This window comes from Parus major, chromosome 4, assembly GCF_001522545.3.
Source record: "Parus major isolate Abel chromosome 4, Parus_major1.1, whole genome shotgun sequence".
NCBI classification, from domain to species: domain Eukaryota; kingdom Metazoa; phylum Chordata; class Aves; order Passeriformes; family Paridae; genus Parus; species Parus major.
In genome coordinates this window covers 190,911-199,710 of record NC_031771.1, presented here as the reverse complement: position 1 = coordinate 199,710, position 8,800 = coordinate 190,911, and the positions used below count along the sequence as shown (strand labels likewise).

The 8,800-nt window shown below is 40.2% G+C and overlaps 1 long non-coding RNA gene across 1 annotated transcript; it reads right to left on the bottom strand.

The window, feature by feature from the left end:
• Window positions 1-7,021: 7,021 nt before the first annotated feature.
• Window positions 7,022-8,177, bottom strand: LOC109022599. Its single transcript, XR_002001614.1, has 3 exons — window positions 7,615-8,177; window positions 7,386-7,541; window positions 7,022-7,282 (listed from the first exon to the last, which is right to left on the bottom strand). It is a non-coding gene; the product is annotated as an uncharacterized LOC109022599 (long non-coding RNA).
• Between the last annotated feature and the right edge of the window lie 623 nt (window positions 8,178-8,800).

The following is an 8,800-nucleotide window of genomic DNA, read 5'->3' as shown; positions in this document are numbered from 1 at the left end:
TCAGGTGTTCCCACTTTCTCTCCAGGAGAGTATAATGAAGTTAGGAAGGGCTGAAACCTTCCTTTTCTCAAGCAACCCAGCACTATCCCTTGCTTTGAATATGCCAATATTTCCTGTGTCTCCTCCAAACTTCTCCTTGCCCAGACAGATTGTTAATGACTGTCCCTAGAACTGCCTAAGCCTTTAAAAGGCTAGTAACTCATCATAGGGTAACAATGTCCCTTTTGCAAAGGAATCCCTCCATCATAAAAGTTCTGCCTTGCCATAAATTAATCCTCGTGTTTCACACACCATATATGTACATAACCACACTTTATGCAAAGCTACATGACTAATACATATGAGTCATGACTCACTTTTGATTAAGATCAGATAGAGAGGCAGAATTCAGAGTGAGAAGAGGTTTGGAATGACACCTGTCTACATAGGAAACTGGAACACATAATCAGCCTGCTATGATTTACAAACATTGCTGTGACCATCTGCACCACATCATTAGGTTTTTTGGGCGGAGGGGCTGCATTCCTTTTTCCTACATTGCCAGTCTTGCACCTATTTTACTTTCATTTAGATTATTTCTTGTGCAACCCTTCTCATGCTGATTGAACTCACCAAAATAAAACAAAAATTTTAAAAAAGCAGATCAGAAAGCACATTGATGTTTAGCCAGAATATTACTAACGCATTTCGATGTATGGCCACAAACAATAAAAAATATATCCAAACAAGGATTCTTTTCAGTGTATCTCACATGTGCATTTTATATATATATATAATATATATATATATATATAGGTACATATGCTACACCTGTTGTGTAGTGAGGTGAGGTAAAGACTACCATTTCCTATATCAACAAGTAAGCACAAACAATGCTGAGAAGAAAAACAAGTGATGGAACCACCATGTTATTTAAGATGATTTATTGCTCAAATAAGCCAGATAAGATATCAGTCTTGAAGATGTGAGATTTGGAGAGAAGGACCAAGTCAGCCATAGCTCAAAGGTAGTCACGGGTTTTCTCTTCACACAGCAATATATAAAATTTTGGTCCAATAGAGAGTTAACATGAAACTTGTTTCTACTTAATAACCTATCACCTTTGCTTAATTTTTCTGCACTGTGTGTGTCTTTCAGCCAATAAACTGATAGATCTGATACACACACACACACACCTGTAAATTAAACCCATCAGTGTCAGTAGGATTTTCCATTTTTCTGTTTCCCACAAACCAACACATCCATTTCTTAGCCATTCAAACTAATGGCTATAATAGTCTGCTCCACTGCTCCTCTCTGACTCTACATGCAGTGCTGCATCAAGCTCTGGGATCCTAAGCAGAGGAAAGCTATGGACCTGTTGAAACAGGTCCAGAGGGCCAGAACAAATTATCAGAGGATTTCCTGTGGGAAAAGGCTGAGAGATTAGGGAGTGTTTAACCTAGGGAAGAGAAGGCACCAGGGAGATGATATTGTGACCTTTCAATACTTAAAAAGAGCTTATAAGAAAAATGGAGCCTGTAGGGATTAGACAAGGGCTAATGGCTTTAAACTACAAGATGTTAGGTTCAGACTAGACTCAAGGAAGAAATTTTTATGATGAAGGCAGTGAAACACAGGAACAGGTTGTCCAGAGAGGTAGTAGATGCCCTCTCCCTGGAAGTATTCAAGATCAGGTTGGACAGGGCTGAGAGCAACCTGATCTAATCAGAGGTGCTCTTGCTTATTGTAGGAAGGTTGGACTAGCTCACCTGTAAAGGTCTCTTCCAACCCAAACTATTCTGTGATTCTGATTCCAAGCCCTACTGGCTCTGGGAGTTTAGCTTCCAACTCTCAGAGACATCTGGTTGCCAAGATGGAGGAGCAACAAGGAGCCTCAGTGCAGGATTCCCTGCCTTCCCCTTTGGTGAAGCTTGAAAGCTAAACGTCTTGCCCTTCAATCCTGACACTGTCAGATCTCATACCGCCTTATACTGACCCTTGCACACTGAATTGACTTTCTGGATCATGCCTCAGGACCATGAGCTTGCTGGGCAATTGCTGAACCGAGGCTGATCCAAGTCATTGTCTCTGAGTGTTATCATGGTGCTGATTCAATTTCAGGCCCCTTGTTACTGTTATAATGGCCAGAGGTCATGCTCATCACACAGCTCACTTGCCCTTTTGGAGCTGCCAGCTGTTGTTGATACTTCATAATATATCCCAGGTTTCTGACAAAAAAATTTGTTTCTTTTAAGTAGCAGCTGGTCCTCAGACCTGTCCAAGATCCTGACCACAGAGAGCTCTGCATTACCATTGCCAGCAGCAATGGCATTCCAGCCAATCCCACAATTATCTGCCAAACAAGCATGTCTTTTTGAGAGCCTCTCACTTCCTTTGTGGTCACTCCACTCATTGCTTGTCCTTGGGAAGAACTAAGATTATCATATGTTTTGGAGCATACCCAGAACCTTAGTTTTATTCTTGGCTCTTTTCCTTCTAAGTTTAAAGGAGAGGCTAATACTATAGCTTGTGCATATGTTATCAGCAGAAGCTCCTTTGGTGTGAATATAGAGATTACAGGTGTTTGGCAGTGAGTGCTTTTTCTCTTGTGTCCACTCAAGAAGGCATAACAGCAACACATATCAAGCCTATTTATCACAAATGCCAGCCCTGGGACTCCCACAGAAAAGCATCTCAGCTCCCAAAGAGTCAGAAGGAATATTGTACATATTGTACAGCTGGAAGTATACATATACTTCCATACACATATAAGAATATGAGTCAACTGATTCACAGACAAGTAAAAGAGGATTCTTTGTTATGTTTTTCCTCCCTTGAAACAAAATTATGTTTCATGGGTGGACATGTAAAGAAGAGCACCTACAGAGCTCCTTGTGGATGCCTTCAGCAGAATTCTAATGTATGCTAAGCTGAACCATTAATATTCATAGATCAGTGTTACTCCCAAAAGAAATAATTTTTACAACTAATTTAGCTTACTCCATTCTAAGCTGTCAAATCTCTTCAGTATTTTGAAGCTCAAACACTCCTTTTAAGCTCTAACAGCATCCAGAAAACAAAACTATCTTTTAACTTTAATGAACTTCGATTGTTCTATCTTTCTTGCTCATTTCTCAGAAAAACTAGTCCTATGGATTCAGCTTCCCAATTTCTCCAACTCATTATGAGTTTGAAGAGATCAGCCACTACTGAAGCCATCAGAGAATATCCTTAGATGGTCCTTTAATATTTCAAAAGGATTTAAACATATTTTTGTCAGACAGACAACACAATTACATTTAGAATACACTGTTCTGTTCACTGTACTTCACATTTTTATATTTTTTCCTAGTAGAAATGTCTTGAATTAGGTGATCATTTCTGTAAAAAGACTTGAATCAGCTTTAGTCTAAGCCAGCATATAATTATTTTTACTTTTATCTATTGAATTACCTTTTCAGGATATTTTTTTCTGTTCAGATATTACTGTGATTTATTAGGCTGTTGTCATGGGGTGACTTTACCTTTAAGATAGTTTTGAGAGATAAGGAAGTTGAAGCTTCTGGTGACTGATGGGAATCTTTCCTCCTGACCAATTATCAGTCATTTCTAAGAATTGACAGCAGTTTTGACCATTGAAAAGTGAGATCAACCAGTGAACACCACCTTAAGACCTAAGCCTGGGAATTTCTTTGTCTCTTTGTTTCTGGCTGTGAAAGGTAATAAAGCTTCAGCTGGCCTCCTGTTCCCCTGTCCAGGCCATGCGGCCCGGGCAGGGGCTGGGCTGGGCCCCAGCGGCTCCCGGCCGGGAGATGGGGCCTGTGGGGCTTGCCCCGGGCTCTGGCCGGGCCAGGCCGGTCCCTGGCTCAGCTGCAGTTTTTGCTGTGGCTGAATTCACCAGAGACTACCGAGTAAGGAAAGGAAAAAGCTCTTGACCTGCGGCGGGCTGAGACAGTGACCACACTCTCCAGAGCAGCCATGAAGAATCTTCCATCGCAGACAGCTCCAGCTCCTGCTCTGGCAGAGATAACAGAACCATCTACAAAGCCTGGGCAAGATTTTAACCCTTTCATTACCCAGATGAGATTTGCAGATTAATACTTTTTTCCAGAGAAAGAAAAAGAGAGTAATCAACATGTAAAGAGACTTTATAAACTATTAGAGACAGTAAAGAAAAGAATTAAGCTTCAGAAGAGGTAGAGAATAAGGAGATTCTTTATAAGCTGAAATATTTTTCTGTTAAAGCTATGGAGATGGACAATAATGTTCTGAAAAAAACTCCTTTAATTCATGACAGAGTATATTGGGAGGAATGGAGTGTTCAAAGTGTGGATTTTGAGCAGAAGGTGGAGTAATTATGATACAGTGAGGTGCTGGAACAGAAGGAGAGAAGTAATAGTTGAAGATTTGGGGCCGTTGTAGAGGCAAAGAGAAAACTTCTGTTTTCCAGGGAAGCTCACAGAGACAGATGAAGAAAACTTTTGCCTTTGAATAACTCATCCTTAAAAATGACATGCCTAGACTCATTGAGCCATACACAACTCAGAGTGATGTGAAATGGGAGGAGAAAATCTGATGACAGAATTTCCAGGCAGCTGGCATCAGAGAAATAGAAAACTATAACAGAAATAGTTTTCTTGTGAAAAACTCCATAGATTAGCAGAAGAAGACTTCTGTTTCTCTACAAAGACTGATGAAAAGACTCTAGCAGGAATTGGGACTGTTTTAAACACCAAAGTTCCAAAGTTTTTTTGTCTCTATGTTGTCATGTGAACAAAGGAATGGTGGGTAGTGGGGAATAAAAGGGTTTTTCTGGAAGTTTATTCTGGTGTTCTTGTAGTTTTGTTAATAAACTTTCTTTATTTCCTTTTAAGTTTTAAGCCTGTTTTGCTCTTGTTCTAATCCATATCTCACAGCAAGAAATAAGTAATTTTTTAGTTACTGCTTTAAAGCCACAACATTTATTTGGTGCGTTGGCTGGGAAATATGAAATTAGCAAATCTAAACCACTACAGCTGTTGTTCAAACCTTAGCAGAGGACACCATAAAATATCATGTCACATGGTGGATTCCCTATATCCCAATCACCCAATTCTATTTAATAATATAAGAGCAAACCTCCTCTGAAGAAGCCATATTTCACTTTTCTCTAAGGAAAAAAAGTCAGTAAAACTATATATTGTTTGTCATACTGAAGGAAGAGGGGAAAAAAAAAGTAGCAGAGTTACCTAATACTGCTGATGTCTCAAATCAAGCTGGATAAATTATTATTCTTTTCACTGGGCATTTATACCTTAAAAATTATTTTTTTCCTTAGAAACATCAGTTTCAGAGCTATGGCAAATTACATCTCATGGTTAGGAGAAGTCTGTGAAAAGGTGCCTAAATTCAATCCTTGTAGGTGGGTTACTTTAGAATTATGTAGTGGGAGAGTTCTTTTCCAAAAATCTGAATATATTTAAAAGAAAATTGTAGGTGCTTGTTCTTACACAAAAACAATCTCAAAATAACCTGATGTCCAAACACTTTGATGGCTGAGACAGAATTTGAAGGTAAACAACCTTTGAGCATAACACCTCCTGGAAGCTAGAGATCCTTTATTTGTGTTCATCATCCATATCAAATTTTCTGGAGTGGCAGGATAAGAATGTGATAGTGAGTCAAAGCAGCCTCACTGACATAGCACATTTCCATAATTGATCTGGCTGTGAAACAAAACTGGAATTCCACTGATCTATTTTCTTTGTAGGCTTACAAACCAGGAGGATTGGATTTCATGAAAATTCATTACCTGATATGATTTTCAACTGAGATACAAATTGTAACAGAGGATTGTGGAGAACATCACATACATTTGTGGTACTTTCATACTGCTGCAAACGCATGTGTTGGTTGTTATCAAAAACAAAGAGAAAACAAGTATCAGTAGGTCATACTAGAAATACTTTAAAAATAAATTGTGAATAGTCATCATAAAGCTTTGAATGTGTAAATTTGCATTTGTTAACTTCTTTATACCATAATTTCCAACAGCAGAGCAGCTCTTAGAAAGCTGCTAAGACTCCTTGTCACTAATACAGCGGTTTTTCCTAGTCAGTTCATACTACTTCTGTGTGCTAGGAATAAGTTTCAACATCATGCCAAGACTTACAGAAAGAAAATTGCATGGGCTAAAGATGCACTGCAGATTTTTGTGTGTCAACTGCCTCTGTCTAGTTCTCTTTTACAAGTCATCCATTATGCAGCTAGAGTGAAACATTGCACCGTGTGGCAATTCCCACAGTATTCTTCAGCAACCCTGTGCTGCACAGTATGGTGTAGTATATTGCAGAGTATTAAACTGGGCCACAAAAAAAACCTGCATTAGAATAGCATTGGCTATTCTGCACAGGCAGTTCTGCATCAGCAGAGGAGTCATGATCTCAAGCAGCCCTGTGCAGACCTGGATGTATTATCCCAGGTGCTGAAGCCATGGCAGGGCTGCAGTGCTTGTCCCCTTTCAGGTATGACTGATAGGCCCTTTCCCAGTTTTATGTCATGTTGTCTTGCCAACAACATCCTTTCAAAGTGGGACATGTACTGCACACTGGTTAATTTATTATGCTATTCTGTCCTCTTCTTTCAATAAAAAAGTTTGGGAAGCACCACATCTAGGAAAACCCTCAAGGGTGAGTGTCTCAGTTTGGACACAAGTCTAGGAGAAAACACTCTGGAGTGAGTGTTTCCTTTAAAAAGGTTCCAACAATCCCATTTCGCCAATAGGAAGTTAATACTAGTGGATGAACGTGAAAAAACCCCAACTGTTTATTGACAAACAGAATGGGAAAAAGGTAAATAAACACTAGATATTGAACTCTCAGACTTTACGTGTATATATATATATATATATATATGTATATATACATATATATATATATGAAACAAACAACAACAAGGGCAGCAGCTACAAACAAAATAAGAAGCCTTTCCCCTTCGGTGCAGTTCTGGGCACAGCTGGGAGGGGCGCTGGTGGCTCCTGGCCAGGCGCAATGATTCCCCCGCGCCGGCAGGGGGCACTGTGGCGCGAGCTCAGCAGCCTCACCTCTGGCAATGGCGGTTCAGGCGACAGGGAAAGAGAGGAGGTGGCTCCTTTCCAAAACTCGTGGGGAGCAGCTGGTCTCAGTGCCACTCCGCGTGGTGAGCTGGTCTGTAGCAGTGCTTTCAGAGCAGCATGCTGGAGCAGCAAAGATGAGCAGACTCCCAGGGGCGGCAAATCAAAGTGTAGCACTAACCCCAAAGCAGTGGCAGGAGCAGTGGGATCCTGGTGGATGTGGGGTGTTGGGTTAAAGCATAGCAAAACTCCTGAAACAGTGACAGGAAACAGGGAAGAGCTGGGTGGGGGATTGCTCCTTTGCACAGCTTACCCATGACAGCTGGTCCTGAGGTTGGGCTGCCATACAGAGGGAACAGCCCAGCAGGGAGTGCTCCTGGCTCTTAGCCTTGACACAGCACACTCAGGCTCCGGGCTCCCAAGTGGCAGAGGAGCAGAGAAACAAGCTGGCAGGCCCTGGTCACAGTGCCTGAAAAATAAAAAATAAAAAATAAAAAAAAGGACAAGGAACACAGGGCAACAGGACCCCAGGTAAGACTCACCATGCCTCATGGCAGCTCTGTTGATCACCCCACCAGAAGGAAAGACAGCCATTGTCTTCCAACCTCCGCAGGATTCTGGGCCACCCTTCACCCATATTCCTGAGCTGGAAGGGAGGAGACAGTAGCACTTCTGGACACAAAACAAAAATAAAATGTTTATGGGACATGAAGCATTCCCAAGACAGTGAAGGAAAAGACTGAGTGAAAGACAAGTAAATAAGGCAAAAATGTCTTCAGCTAACAGAACAGCAATGTGATATGTGGGCTGTAGTAAAAGTGCTAGTAGTAGAGTGGCTACATTTCATGCTGTATATATCTAATTACCTACTTTGTTGCAATGAACTACAGCCAAATATGATAGAATCACAGAAAGTCTTGGGTTGGAAGGGACCTTGAAGATCGTCCAGTTCCAACACCCTGCCATGGGCAGGAAACCCTCCATCAGAGCACGTTGTTCAGAGTCCCGTCCCACCCATATGTGTATCTGTCTATTATACACCCATATGTGCATCTGTTATGCTTCCCATAAGTTAAATATTCTGTTCTCCAAATGGTGCTGTCTATAAAAGTCAAGACTTATACAACCATATACAAGCATGTATAAACTAGAAGATTAACATTAAGAATAATTTACCATATGACCTACACTGTCTTTCTGATTACACTGTTAATTTTAATGTAAATACCTATTTGTATTCTGAAAAAGATTTCAATATTTGTGTTGTTTATAGCTGGAGCTGAGAAACACTTTATGGAAGGCAATTTATTCAGTTTGATTCTTCAGTTGCCAATGAATGTGCCATTAAATTTATTTCATATTAAAAATCATTGCTGGAAAAATTTTAGTACATAATTCTTGGTTTATAATACATTTCTAAGCACTTTGTTGCATAGAACTTATTTTCTACAGTCTGAAATATGATCGCATGCCATAAATTCTGTCTCTATTTTACATAAGTAATTCAGTAATTATCCAAGCATTTTTCTGGGAAAATATATCAGAACACATACATAAAGTGGATGTAAGAGTACTCACGTACTGTCAGCCTTTATGAGTAGAAATACTCCACCCTTATCTTTAGATAAGAGAATGTGATTCCACAATTTGAGTGGTCCAGAATCATTCTTTAGGATAAAACAGAGGGGCAAAAGTTTTTACAGGAGTTACTTGGTGTCTAATCTTTCC